We start from the raw sequence: 13733 nt of genomic DNA, 5'->3' as shown, positions 1-13733 counted from the left end.
CTTTTCTTCAGAGAGAATGTGGCAGGAACAAAACAAACCTGGGTTGAGCATCAAGATTTAAAATAAGTATCTCAGGGACTCTCAAAAACCAAACAAGCGAACCAAACCAAGCTGGGGTTCAGTTTTTGCCTCATCACTTACAACCCAGGTCAAATCAAATGACAACCTGGAGTTTCAAGTTTGCTCTATCTGTACATATGAAATAAATATCCTCAACACAGGTGCAGTGCAGCATTCCTTAACAGATCAAATAAAACACATGGCAATGTTTTCAAAATTATGAACGTCTATGTAAGCACATTGCCAATTACTTAAGCTTTGTGGATTATCACCATAGGTACACCTCACACACTTTTTTACGATGCCCTTTGCTGATGCATCCCATGTGGTAAAGATATTGTATGTCAAAACTTCTGTAAAAATTCAAGCAACAGAGTTCCTGTCTGGAGCACACCTGCCAGTCACACATTTTTTGTCGGGATGTCAAAATCGAGGTTCTCTGTTCTATGGACACCACCAGAGAAGGACAAAATCTATCGGCTTCTTTGCCAAAAATACTCTCTGAGGTTTTTTGCCTCAGTGACTGGCACACGTGCTGACTGTCCGTCTGCAAAAAGACTGTTCTATCCCCTTGCAACCGCTTGCTGTTTTCTGACTACAGCATGACATGTTTTCGAGTTGTTAACAAGGTGGGAGGGCTGGTGCAAGACCTTCTTTCATTCAGAGCACTCCAAGGGTCTCTCTCCAGGAGAAAGCCTAAGAGGTTGAGAATATTCTGACTGGACGTGTTTCAACAGTAATGGCACTCCAGGGGCTTCTCTTGAGAATGGAGTTGGTAATGTTGAGTGAGGCAGGAGGGTCAGCTGAAACACTTCCCACACAGCTGGCACTGGTAAGGCCTCTCCTGAGCGTGAATCCTGTAGTGCTGGATGAGGTGCGACCTTTGACGCAACCTTCTGCCACAGTCGCAACACTGACGGGCTCTTTTTCCAACGTAGTCGTGCTGCCGCTTATATCCAATCAAATACATCTTGTCTCGGGGTAACTCACATGGCAGGGCTCTTGCTGCTTCGTGGGCTTTGAGATGCTGGAGACGATGCACAGCCTGGATGAAAGCTTTGCCGCATTCGAGACGCTCACGGCAGTCCTGCCTCTGAACGCTCACGCGGCCGTAGACATCTGCACGCTGGGTCAAGGACTTCCCATCCCAGTGAGTCTTCTGATGCCTGCTGAGGCGCGGCATGAGGTAGAAGGCCTCTCCACACCGTTTACATACAAAGGGCATCTTCCCCGTGTGGATTTGCTGGTGCTTCTCCCAGCCTCCTCGGGTACTGAAGTCTCTCCCACAAAATTCACATCTGTAGTGTTTGTTCTCTTGGAGGAAAAACGAGTTGTGGGCCAGGCAGGACCTGGTGCAGACTCCAAGAGTACTGTGCTCCCGGGGACCCTTTCCTAGCAGACTCTCCGATGCTTTCTTACGTTCTGAGCTTTTCTCTAGTTGATCACCCTCGTGGCTTCCTTCCTGAGCGAGGGTCTTGGGGTCACTCATTTTTATGGGACTCAAAACTTGTGCCGGCTTGACCTGGTGTGACTCCAGTGGATCATCAGCACAAGACTCTCTCGTGTGGGCACACAAGGAGTCACCTGCCTCCAAATCCTTTATTCCTGCCCCCGAGGATGATGTCTCTACAGGCAGGCTTTGCTCTGGAGTTAGATCTTTGGTTTCAGATTGGTCCTCACAACCTAAAAGAAATGTAAAAGGTCCTCTACTATTTTTTACTCAGAGAAAAACATCATTATAGTAGAAATAGAAGAAAGAGACCGAACATCACAAACACATTAATTAGTACAGAGGTTTGAGAGTTGTCTGGGGATGTAAGGAGAGAGTGGGAGAAGGATGCAGAATACAGCAACCAAGGATAGGTGAAGGTGAGGCAGAAAAGACCATCTAGGAGGACTGAACATTGACAAAGATGCCAGAGGCACTGACAAGAGAATGAGAAGGAAACCAGAGAAAGACGGGGGACTGGGGTTTGGCTGCAACTTTCACACCATGCTTGGTACATCATTGCTGTTTGTAGGAACTAGTATAACTGTGGCCATAAATGGATTCTATTATCAGGTCAATCCAGGAGATACCGTACGATGCAAGTCAGCTTTCACTCTTGTAGGACTCTTCCGATCCCTTAACCAGCATCTCAGATCTCAAAGAGGGGAAATGTAAGAGGTAGCATTTCTTGAACTGATCTTGTTAGGCAACACTTTTTGTTTTTTTGTGTTGTTTTTTGTAAAGAACCCCTATTATCATAATTCTGTAGGACTATTGGGGAAACACTGGAGTACCCCGGTCAACACCTTCTCACTCAGAATAAAGCAAGAGTACTCCAACTCTTTTCTTGGCTCCCAATCTCTCATTTTACTCATTCAATTCAACATTTATTAAACGCTGATTCTGAGCAAAGCGTTATCCACCTGGATGTTCATAAGTCTGTATAGAGACTTATCCTCCAAACGGGGGGAGGGGGGACGGGAAGGGAAGGGAGGGGTCCTCGAGGGGGAAGGAGGGTTTTCTAGGGCGGGAGTCCTTGAGGAGGCCAAAGGTGTGTCTGAAAGGGAAGGCCCGTGGGGTCCTCGAAGGGGAGGGCAGCGGTCCGAGAGGACGGGGAGGGTCCTCAGGGACCAAGGAACGCGTTCTTGGGGGTGAGAGCAGAGAGGCCATAAAAAGGGAGGGTCTGTGGGGTCCTGGGGCGGGGAGGAAGGTGCGACGCGGGAGGAGGAGGGCGGGTGGAAGGCCTTCCGGCCGGGGAAGCATTGGCAGGAAGCCGGGGCGTGAGCAACAGGGAGGCCGCCGCGTCCTCCTCAGAGCTGACTTGGCCCGCGCGGCCTCCCGCACCCCTTCCCCTCAGGGCCGCTACTTCGCGCCTCACTTTCCGTCGACTTCCCCGCGAAGAGGAGCGTCTGCCCCGGCGGCCCTGAGGGGACGCCCGCACCTCCCTGCCCGCGAGCCGGGCCCTCACCCCCAGGGCCCCTCCCTCGCGTCCGGGCCCTGGACGCCGCGCGCTCACCTCGCAGACGGACACCCTCGCCTGACGGAACCTCTGCACCTCGCTCTTGCAGAGCAAACCCGCCAGGCAGGCGCTACCAGCGGTCTGCGCATGCGCCCTGTGGGACGGCCGGTGCAGAAAGCGCCGCGCAGAAAACGCAGGCCGCTTCTGGCCGGCTCCGCTGGGCGGGCCCGCGAGGACCACCCGGCCTAGAGAGGGCTGGGAGGGGCCGGAGGACTACTTCCTTTAGATGCTTTACGAGTTTTGGCAGTGGTTAGCACGTGGTTTAAAACGGTTTCAAAATAAACAGTATGCAGTGAAAAGCCTTCTCACTTTGTGTGTGCCACCGACGAAATTCTCATGCTATAAAACCACGGAACACTCAGGTGACCGGTGCAATTATTTGAATACGTATGATTATTAAACTGAATAATTATGCAACTGTGAATAATTATGAAAGCGTGAACATGTTTTCAGTGTCCTTCCACAGTGTCTTTGTGTATATGAAAATAGAGATACATGCGTATATACATATGTGCGTTATACACACATATGTCGTTATCATTGATACGTATTATACATATCTATACTATAAATTCGGTAGATATTTACCTGTAATAGATATAAATAGTTTAAAATATAAAATATATTTTCTAAATAAGAAGTGTGACGATGTAACACAACCTATAATGTGACACAGTGTGGTACATACTGTAGCTTAAAATGTGTACTCAACTAATATAAGTACTTCCTTGATGGCAATATAAGGCTTCCCTGGAAGCTCAGTTGGTAAAGAATCCGCCTGCGATGCCGGAGAGTCTGGTTCGATTCCTGGGTCAGGAAGATCCGCTGCAGGAGGGATAGGCTACCCACTGCAATGTTCTTGGGATTCCCTTGTGACTCAGCTGGTGAAAAATCCACCCTCAACGCAGGCAGACCTGGGTTCGATCCCTGGGTAGGGAAGCTCCCCTGGAGACGGGAACACCTATCCACTCCAGTATTCATACCTGGAGAATTTCATGGACTGTCGAGTCCATGGGGTCTCAAAGAGTCAGACACGACTGACCAACTATAACAAGTATATCATGATGCCACGCAGATTCATATTATATGTAACTATATGTCTGTACAAATAGAGTAGAAACATTTTTAGTTTGCAAAAATACTCATAGTCTCGTTTCCTACCTTTTTTATACAAAAGGTGGCAGACTGTACCCATTGTTCTATGCCTTCAATTTTTCCTATCTCAGAGACCTTTTCATATCAGTACAAAGAGAATTTGCCTACTGTTTCTGAACAGCTGTTTGAATTCTGTTGTACTGTTGTTGTGACTTGATTTATTTACCCCATCCCTGACTACTGGGTGGCTGAGTTGTTTTCAGCCCTTTGCTACCAGTATTCTGTGCAAAACTATGAGCTTCAGCAGTTCTGCTGCTGTGTAAACCTTCTGGGAAGATAAATCCCCTGCAGTGGAATTGTTGAGCCACAGTGCACATGTGTGTGTCATTTTGACAGAGATTTCTAAGCTGCCTTCCATAGACGCTTGCCTATCAGACCCCCACCAGCCTGTGTGAGCAAACCTGCATTCTCAGTGTTATAGGATGCTTTTTCAGGTTTTCCAAAACTAGGGTCGAGAAATTTTTCAGGAGCAAGGTAGAATATGTTTTCCTGTGTTGAGGAGCCATTTGTATTTAACTAAAGAACATTTATCAGGGCCTCGAGATACGTAGGGAAAGTATAGTGAAAGGTGCAATAAGTATTTTAGTCATTGTGATGTTGATTATGGTGATGATGGCATAATGGTTAATATTCTTGACACTGGTCTTATACCTGTGACAAAAACTAACTCAAAGTGGATCAGACACCCAAATGCAACACCAAAACTAGAAAACTCCAGGAAGAGAACTTAAGAGAAAACCTATGACCTGAGATTTGGTGATGGCATTTTAGGTATACACGTGCAGCTCACAAACCCCTGGTGTGGGGGATTCCCCAGAAGTGCCCTTCTATGTATTGTATCTGAAAACCTGCAATTTGGAGGTCATTCAAGCTCTCTGAGCCTCAGTCTGTCCTTCTAGACTAAAAGGACAGCAAGTTACTAAATGTAAGGATTAAAATATGTAGAGGTGGATAATGTTTTCTTCCACGTGCTGAGGGTCGCTGGGTGCGTCTGAAAATGAATCAACAAAGACACATTAACTGGAGACAAGCTTACAACTTATTTTAATATGTTTTAAGTGACGCAGGAGCCTTCCTAAGGAAATGAAGACCTAAAGAAACAGACCTGAGTATTTCAAACTAGGTTTGATGAGGTGGGGACAGTTGTGGAAGAATATGATCGGTTAAGGAATAAGAGGTGAGTGTAATAAGCTGGCAGAAACTTAGCAAGGCCTGTGTGTTAGGCTTCCTCTTGGAAGTGTTCCTCACCCTTTGGAGATAAGAATGCTCCTTTCCTCCTGCTATAGGCAGGGTACCTCTCCCATGATGGGATTATGGCTTGTTTCATGGAAGAAGGGGGAAGGGGAAGAGAGTGAACCTCTTCCTTCCGCTGTTTTCTCAAACTGCTTCACCTTCAATATGCCAGGTGCCATATTTTGGGGTGAGGTATCCTGAACCCAATCACATGTCAAATGATTAAAGTGGTGTCTGAGATCCATACAGGCAGTTTATATCTGTTGGCTTCAATTTTATTAGACGACTCTTGACAGTCCCTTAGACTGCAAGGAGATCAAAGCAGTCAATCCTAAAGGAAATCAACTCTGAATATTGATTGGAAGGACTGACATTCCAGCTGAAGCTCCAATACTATGGCCACCTGATGTGAAGAGCGGACTCCTTGGGAAAGACCTGAGGCTGGGAAAGACTGAAGGCAAGAGAAGAAGGAGGTGGCAGAGGATGAGATGTTTGGATGGCATCACCGACTCAATGGACATGGGTGTGAGCAAACTTTGGGAGATGGCGAAGGAGAGGGAAGCCTGGCGTGCTGCATCCGTGGGATAGCAAAGAAGTGGACGTGACTCGGTGACGAACAACAACAGCAACCCAAAAAGTAAGAAATAACAGTGGTTGAGGGAGGAATGGAGATAGGGGGAAGCAACAAGGACGTTCCCAACAGGGATCGCTGATTCCGGATTAGAAGTCAGTGAGGAGTTAACACAGCTTGGGGTCCAGAGGAAAAATAGGTCAACAACCCAGCTTGGAGGGTCCCAGGGAGTCATGCACTAAATGTCAGACTTGATGCAAAGCTCTCTGTTGTGTACATTTCCATCTAATTAAAGAAGCAGACATTTTTCTCAGAATCCACATGAAACATCCAGAGGTCAGGAGACTCCCACCTCTAAGTCACACACATACCTTAAGTGCACGTCAACTTCTTGGAAATTCATATCTTGTTCTGGATCTTGTTTTTCTCCCTTGTTCTTATTTTCTAGGCTGAAGGTAACTCACGAATATTTTCTTATGTGTGGGTGTCTTGTCCAGGGTGCCTGCCAGGGGCACCACACGAAGTCAAGTGTGAAAAAGCTGTATGTTCAACATATGGTTGCTGAGAGGAAGGATGCAGGGAAGGGATGGTTAGGGAGCGTGGGACAGACATGTACACATGGCTGTATTTAAAACAGAGAACCAACAAGGACCTGTTGTGGAGCACAGGGAACTCTGCTCAGTGTTCAGTGGCAGCCTGGATGTGAGGGGAGTTTGGGGGAGAACGGACACATGTGTATCTGTGGCTGAGTCCCTTTGCTGTCTGCCTGAAACTATCACGGCATTGTTAACTGGCTATAGAAAATAAAAAGTTAAAAACTTCATGTTCAATTTATTAGCAGCACCTCTTAAGAGATCATAAGTAGGAGGTCACATTGTCTTAAGTGGTTTTCTATCTCCTTATGTTAAAATCCGAGCAGCGAGAGTAGATAAAGGGATTATATATTCATACATATTAAGATGTCACAATATGTAATCATATAAAAGCAATTTATGCACATTTGAATCTTGATTTTCGTTTGCTGAAAGAAAATACTATTAAGATAAAAAGGAAAATCATCCCCCTGAACATGGTATTACCCCCGTGGTTCTTGCTCCCATGCAAATATTTTACTCAGTCACCATACCTTTATACAACTTAAAAAAAAAACAAACAACTTTTTGTTTGTATTGAGGTATAGCCAGTTAACAATGTTGTGATAGTTTCAGGTAAACAGTGAAGGGACTCAGCCATATGTATATATTTATCCATTCTCCCCCAAATTCCCCTCCCATCCAGGCTGCCAGGGAACATTGAGCAACGTTTCCTGTGCTATACAGTAGGACTTTGTTGGTTATCCATAAGTTTATCCATAAGAACAAACCGTAAGTTTGTTCTCTAAGTCTGAGAGTCTTTCTGTGTTGTAACTTCATTTATATTTCATTTTAGATTCCACATATGAGGGATGCCATATGATATTTCTCCTTCTCTGTCTGATTTACTTCACTCGTTATGACAATCTCTAGGTCCATCCATGTTGCTGCAAATGGCATTATTTCATTCTTTTTAATGGCTAATATTCCATTGTACTGTGTACAACTCTTATTGTATGTGTATATTTTATGCTTTGCACAATTTATTATGTTGTCTCTTTTAAATTAGTATCCCTAAGATCTAATAAGAGTACATCCTGAGAAATGCCGGGCTGGATGAAGTACAAGCTGGAATCCAGATTTCTGGGAGAAATATCAATAACCTCACATATGCAGATGACACCACCCTTATGGCAGAACGTGAAAAAGAACTAAAGAGCTTCTTGATGAAAGTGAAAGAGGAGAGTGGAAAAGTTGGCTTAAAGCTCAACATTCAGAAAACAAAGATCATGGCATCCGGTCCCATCACTTCATGGGAAATAGATGGGGAAACAGTGGAAACAGTGTCAGACGTTATTTTGGGGGGTTCCAAAATCACTGCAGATGGTGTCTGCAACCATGAAATTAAAAGGCACTTACTCCTTGCAAGGAAATTTATGACCAACCGAGACAGCATATTTAAAAGCAGAGACATTATTTTGCCAGCAAAGGTCCATCTAGTCAAGGCTATGGTTTTTCCAGTAGTCACATATGGATGCGAGAGTTGCAGGGGGAAGAAACCTGAGTGCTGAAGAATTGATGCTTCTGAACTGTGCTGTTGGAAAAGACTCTTGAGAGTCCCTTGGCCTGCAAGAAGATCCAACCAGTCCATCCTAAAGGACATCAGTCCTGGGTGTTCATTGGACTGAACAGTCTCTCTGTATAGAGACTCTATAATCAGGCTATAAATGTACAAAAGGAGAGTTTGGGGAATTTCATCTGGGAACAGAAAAAGATCAGGCAGGGGAAGGCATTAGGGCTCAGCAAGCAGTGAAATGGGCGGCAATCTTATTCTGAGCAGACACTGACTATGGAAGTACACAGTCCTGGGGAGCAGCAATATAGGGTTCTACTAGGAGTATCTATGAGAGATGAAGCTGGATGTGACTTTTGGACCAGACTGGGACAGATTTAAATGTTTTGCTAGAAGTCTGGATTTTCTTTTGGGAGTGGTAAGAACCTGATGTGTGCTTTGTAACGTCAACTCCCTGAGGGCTGGAAAGAGCAGTGGTATCACACCAAGGTTTTTGCTTGTCTCAGTGACAGAGGAAAGACCTCTGATTTCTAGCTGTCAGGGGAAAGGCACAAATGAATGCAGGGGCTTGAACATTAGAGGATACAGAAACTGGCCTCCCTGGAGCTGAGCAGGAGAGGAAGAGATGAGCTTCAGAGAGGAGATAAAAGAAGTACTGAGTGAGCATGATGTGGCGTGACCACACGAGCCCCTAAGGTGAAAGCACCTACCGGCCCTCTGCCTAAGCTGAGTGGGCTCTGAGGACCAGCTCCCAGCCCCTGCTCACTGACCAGGGTTGTCTCCCCAAGATCCCGGTCTCACGGCTCACCTTGACATGTCACTGCACTCCCGTCTTCCTCCCTAGCATGTGACCCCTCCTCTTCCAGCTGTGAGATAATGTCAGGTTTAGGGAACTGGTACCCTGTTGAAGAAGGAGACTTATAACTTGGGGATTCTGTCCTGTACCCTCAGGAACTCCCAGCCTGGTTTCTAAAGGCTCTGAGATAACAGGCAAGTGCAAATTTACACACAAGAAAAATAAAGCCTGTTTCAAAAGATTGTGCCACTAGGGACATATGCCAATGTCTGGAAACAATTTTGGTCATCATGGCTTACCGAGGGAGACCAGGTTCCTGTAATTTTCCAGCATCACCTTCCGGTAGAGCTTCCTCTGAGAAGCACTGAGGTAAGGGTAATTCCTCTGGACTGAAGTCCACAGCCACATCCTCGAAAGTCACCAATTCCTGAAATACCAGATATACTCCTAAATGATTGAAATCCGGAATTATCCCAAAGAGGGGGAAAGGTATCTGATAAGAGGGGACTGACCATGAAGCACACCTTCAGACAAGCAGAAAGACTCTAATCCAAAGGTTTCAGGGACCTACAAGGGTTTCTTTCCTTTAAGTCTTTCTCATTAAAATGTTTTCTTCTCTGCAATCACCCTCTTGTTTCTTTCAGTCTTCTAACTTTATAGAGGCTTTCAATGGCTAAGTCAAAAATCTTTCTTGGGAAACGTCACACTGCACTTGAAAATATGTGGGTTATTTTCCAATATCTTTTGCTATTAACTTCTATCATAATTCCACAGTGATAGGAGAACAGAGTGTATATGATTTCAATACCTTCAGGCCATGAAACTTTTGCACTTTATGTTCCTGGATATGTTCCAGGGTCTCCTAGTTTATAGTCCATGGGAACTTGAACACAATTTGGATTCTCTTGTTGTGTGAAAACTATATAAATCTGAAGTTATGTCCAATTGGTTCATACTGCTTTTCAGATCTACTATAGACTTCTACCTTTATTCATTCCATTAATTTTTTGAGTTTGATATTGGAAGTCCAACTAAAAATTGTAATTTATCTACTTAAAAATAATTCTAATTTATAGTAGAACTTCCCCCATAGCTCCCTCATAGCTCAGTTGGTAAAGAAGCTCCCTGCAATGCAGGGGACTTGGGTTTGATTCCTGGGTCGGGAAGACCCCTGGAGAAGGAAATGGCAACCCACTCCAGTATTCTTGCCTGGAGAATCCCATGGACAGAGGAGCCTGGCAGGCTACAGTCCATGCAGTCACAAGAACTGGACTTGACTTAGCGACTAAACCACCAACCACCACATAGTGGAACTATATGTAACTTTGTTCTGAACTCTCCAAGCCTCCTGCAAATGTGTTATCATAGTTTCATAATTTAAAACATGAAAAAGAAAGAGAAAAAATAAGTATATCTTTCTTTTGTCTTGAAGTCTGAGAGAAGTGGGAATATTTCTAAGACAGCTCCTGCTGCGAATTTCTAGAGATCTGTGTGGGAGGAGAAAGATCCTTTTAAGTTCCTTAATAAAGAGAGAAAAATGCAAATAAAAGCTGAGCAGTATACCCCAATCCCAGGAAAAAGAGACAGTTGGGTTTACGTTCTGGTTCTCTCTTACAAGCTCTGTGAGTGTGGATAGGTTAAGCCTCAGTGACTCATCCACAAAACACAAACAGCTCATAAATATGCAGAGATGGCCAATCTTATAATAAAAAAATGCATTTCAAAATGACAAAGTATGACTTTATACTCATTCAACTGTCAAAAATTAAGACGTTGGACAATACCAAATACTGTCGAGAAGAGGGACTCTTGGTGGTGGTGGTGTAGGACTGATGTTGAAGCTGAAACTCCAATACTTTGGCCACCTCATGCCTACGAAATCTTATTTTAAGTTCCTCGTGCAGAGTTTTCTGACTTTACAGATTGTTATTAGATTACTATTTTAGATTGACCTGCTCAATGCACTTTGATAGATTGTCTTCTCTAACTGGAATAGACGATCGTCTCCCAAGTCTATTTCACTTGCGATTTTATTTGATTCTCTTCTGGGGTAGAGGTCTGTATTTGAAACATTCAACCTAAATAATGGAATCAATAAGAAACATGTTTAAACTTACAAATCTTAATAAACTCTGGACTTGAAGACAGATTATTAAGATCCTAGCCCTTGAAAAAATGAAGTATATTGTTTACAAGTTAAAACCACCAACTTTGGGTGTCCATCCAAAGATCAGCTAAAAAAAAACATCATCAGCTTCTAAGAAAAGCATACCTTTCCATGACTTATGTGGCCAAGGAACATCAAAAAGGAAAAAAAAAAGAAAAAAAAAAAAAAACGAAACAGCAAACAATGTAATCTCAGAGGTCTGCACAAAGGATAGCAAATAGCAGCAGAGAGTGGCATTTTACCTTAAGAGAAACTGAGGCTAGAGTATGAATATTTTTCCCTTTCCTTTTCTTGGCGAGTGGTAGTTGCTATTCTGTGGTGGGAATGTTTTCCATCAGATTCCCTAAAAGCAGAGCCCATGTTTGCTACTCACAGGACTCAATGGTGAGGGTTTTCCAGGAGAAATGGAATGAGGGAAGCAAGATATAGCAGAGGGAAAACAAAATCTAAGGTCAAGCAGAGACCAAGTTGCACCAGGCTTTATCTCACTTTGTATTAAGGCATTTGCTTCCATGTCACTCAGTCAAAATTTCACCCATAGATGTGGGATTTTCACCTCTTGGATGAGGAGGCTTTCATGTGACCAAAGGCAATTTTCCAGAACAGGGAACCTTTCACAAAGATTAGTGGCCAGGATTTATGGAGTTGAGGGGTGCCTAGTGAAAGGGACCTGAGTGGTGCACTATAATAGGTATAGTCTGGTGCGGTCTTCCCAGCAGACCACACTGCCTCTCGTTTTTACCACTGGTCTTCCTACTTATTGTATGCCTGTATCCGAGGTTACCTCTGACCCTTGGGCCACTAAAATTTGCCATGAAGCAACCCACACCCATATATTATAGGAGTTGGAAAGTGTCAGTTGCTCAATGGTGTCCGATCTTGGCGACCCCATGGACTGGACCCCACCAGGCTCCTCCGTCCGTGAAATTTTCCAGCCAAGAATACCGGAATGGGTAGACAGTTCCTTTGTCAGCGGATCTTGACAAAGGCACTGAACCTGGGTCTCCCACGTTGCAGGCAGGTATCTTACTGTCTGAGCCGTGCACATCAAGTACAATGAGAATACCATGCATGTATTCCACTGACTAGCCGCCATACTCAAAGTCCAAGGTCCGGGGTCCAATTATCCTATCGAATGGTTCCTTTAATGGCTGCTACTAGTAATCCAGGTTCTAAAGTCAAAGTGAAAGCTGCTCAGGTGTGTCTGAGTCTTTGCGACTCCACGGACTCAGCCGCCCATGGAATCCTTTAGGCCGGAATACTGGTGTGGGTAACCTATCCCTTCTCCAGCGGATCTTCCTCATCCAGGAATTGAACCGGGGTCTCCTGCATTGCAGGCGGATTCTGTACCAACTGAGCTACCAGAGAAGCCCAATCCGGGCAGTAAGGTCAACCTCTAAACTGCATGCCCTATTACAAAGTGATGTGCACAGGATTAGATACGTACGAATAAGAAGGCTTCTAAGGAGCAAAATAGCCAAGTGGTTGGTATTGAAAATATCTATATATGAAAGAGTTGAGAGGTTCCAGGGAGATGTCTTGATTACGAAGCTTGCAGGAAAAGGAAAAAAAAAATGGAAGACAGACCTTGCAGGCCCACATTCATTCCATAATTCAGCTCCAACAGCTGAAATCGTTATCTATTGCATACACTATCCTCTGAGGCAGAAAAGGTTAAAGCTTAGAGTTTGGCAACTGCTAATCTGATCCAATTGCTCATCTAATCCACAGACTGGGAGCTGACTGTGGCTCAGATCATGAACTCCTTATTGCCAAATTCAGACTGAAATTGAAGACAATGGAGAAAACAAGAAATCATTCAGGTATGACCTAAATCAAATCCCTTATAACTATACAGTGGAAGTGAGAAATAGATTTAAGGGACTAGATCTGACAGACAGACTGCCTGATGAACTATGGATGGAGGTTCGTGACATTGTACAGGAGACAGCGATGAAGACCATCCCCATGGAAAGAAATGCAAAACAACAAAATGGCTGTCTGAGGAGGCCTTAAAAACAGCTGCGAAAAGAAGGGAAGTCAAAAGCAAAGGAGAAAAGGAAAGATATACCCATGTGAATGCAGAGCTCCAAAGAATAGCAAGGAGAGATAAGAAAGCTTTCCTCAGTGATCAATGCAAAGACATGGAGGAAAACAACAGAATGGGAAAGGCTAGAGACCTCTTCAAGAAAATTAGAGATACCAAGGGAACATTTCATGCAAAGATGGGCTCCATAAAGGACAGAAATGGTAGGGACCTAACAGAAGCAGAAGATAGTAAGAAGAGGTGGCAAGAATACACAGAAGAACTGTACAAAAAAGATCTTCACGACCCAGATAATCACAATGGTGTGATCACTCACCTAGAGCCAGACATCCTGGAAGGTGGAATAAGTGGGCCTTAGGAAGCATCACTACGAACAAAGGTAGTGGAGGTGATGGAATTCCAGTGGAGCTATTTCAAATCTTGGGAGATGATGCTGTGAAAGTGCTGCACTCAATATGCCAGCAAATTCGGAAAAACTCTGCAGTGGCCACAGGACTGGAAAAAGTCAGTTTTCACGCCAATCCCAAAGAAAGGCAATGCCAAAGAAAGTT

The 13733-nt window shown here is 44.5% G+C and overlaps 1 pseudogene across 1 annotated transcript in view; it reads right to left on the bottom strand.

Annotated features, from left to right (window-relative positions):
- Window positions 1-790: 790 nt before the first annotated feature.
- The window catches only part of LOC145537685 (zinc finger imprinted 2-like), a 55500-nt pseudogene continuing 42557 nt past the window's right edge, over window positions 791-13733 (bottom strand). The window contains exons 5-6 of the transcript XR_014076412.1: window positions 8981-9073; window positions 791-1743 (exon numbers count right to left, since the gene is read on the bottom strand). The product of XR_014076412.1 is annotated as a zinc finger imprinted 2-like (transcript). The remainder of the gene's footprint in view (window positions 1744-8980; window positions 9074-13733) is intronic.

Source organism: Giraffa tippelskirchi, chromosome Y (assembly GCF_054371585.1).
Source record: "Giraffa tippelskirchi isolate mGirTip1 chromosome Y, T2T-mGirTip1v1.2.pri, whole genome shotgun sequence".
Taxonomy (NCBI): domain Eukaryota; kingdom Metazoa; phylum Chordata; class Mammalia; order Artiodactyla; family Giraffidae; genus Giraffa; species Giraffa tippelskirchi.
Note: the sequence above shows the minus strand (reverse complement) of the source record. Positions and strands in the feature narration are given on the sequence as shown.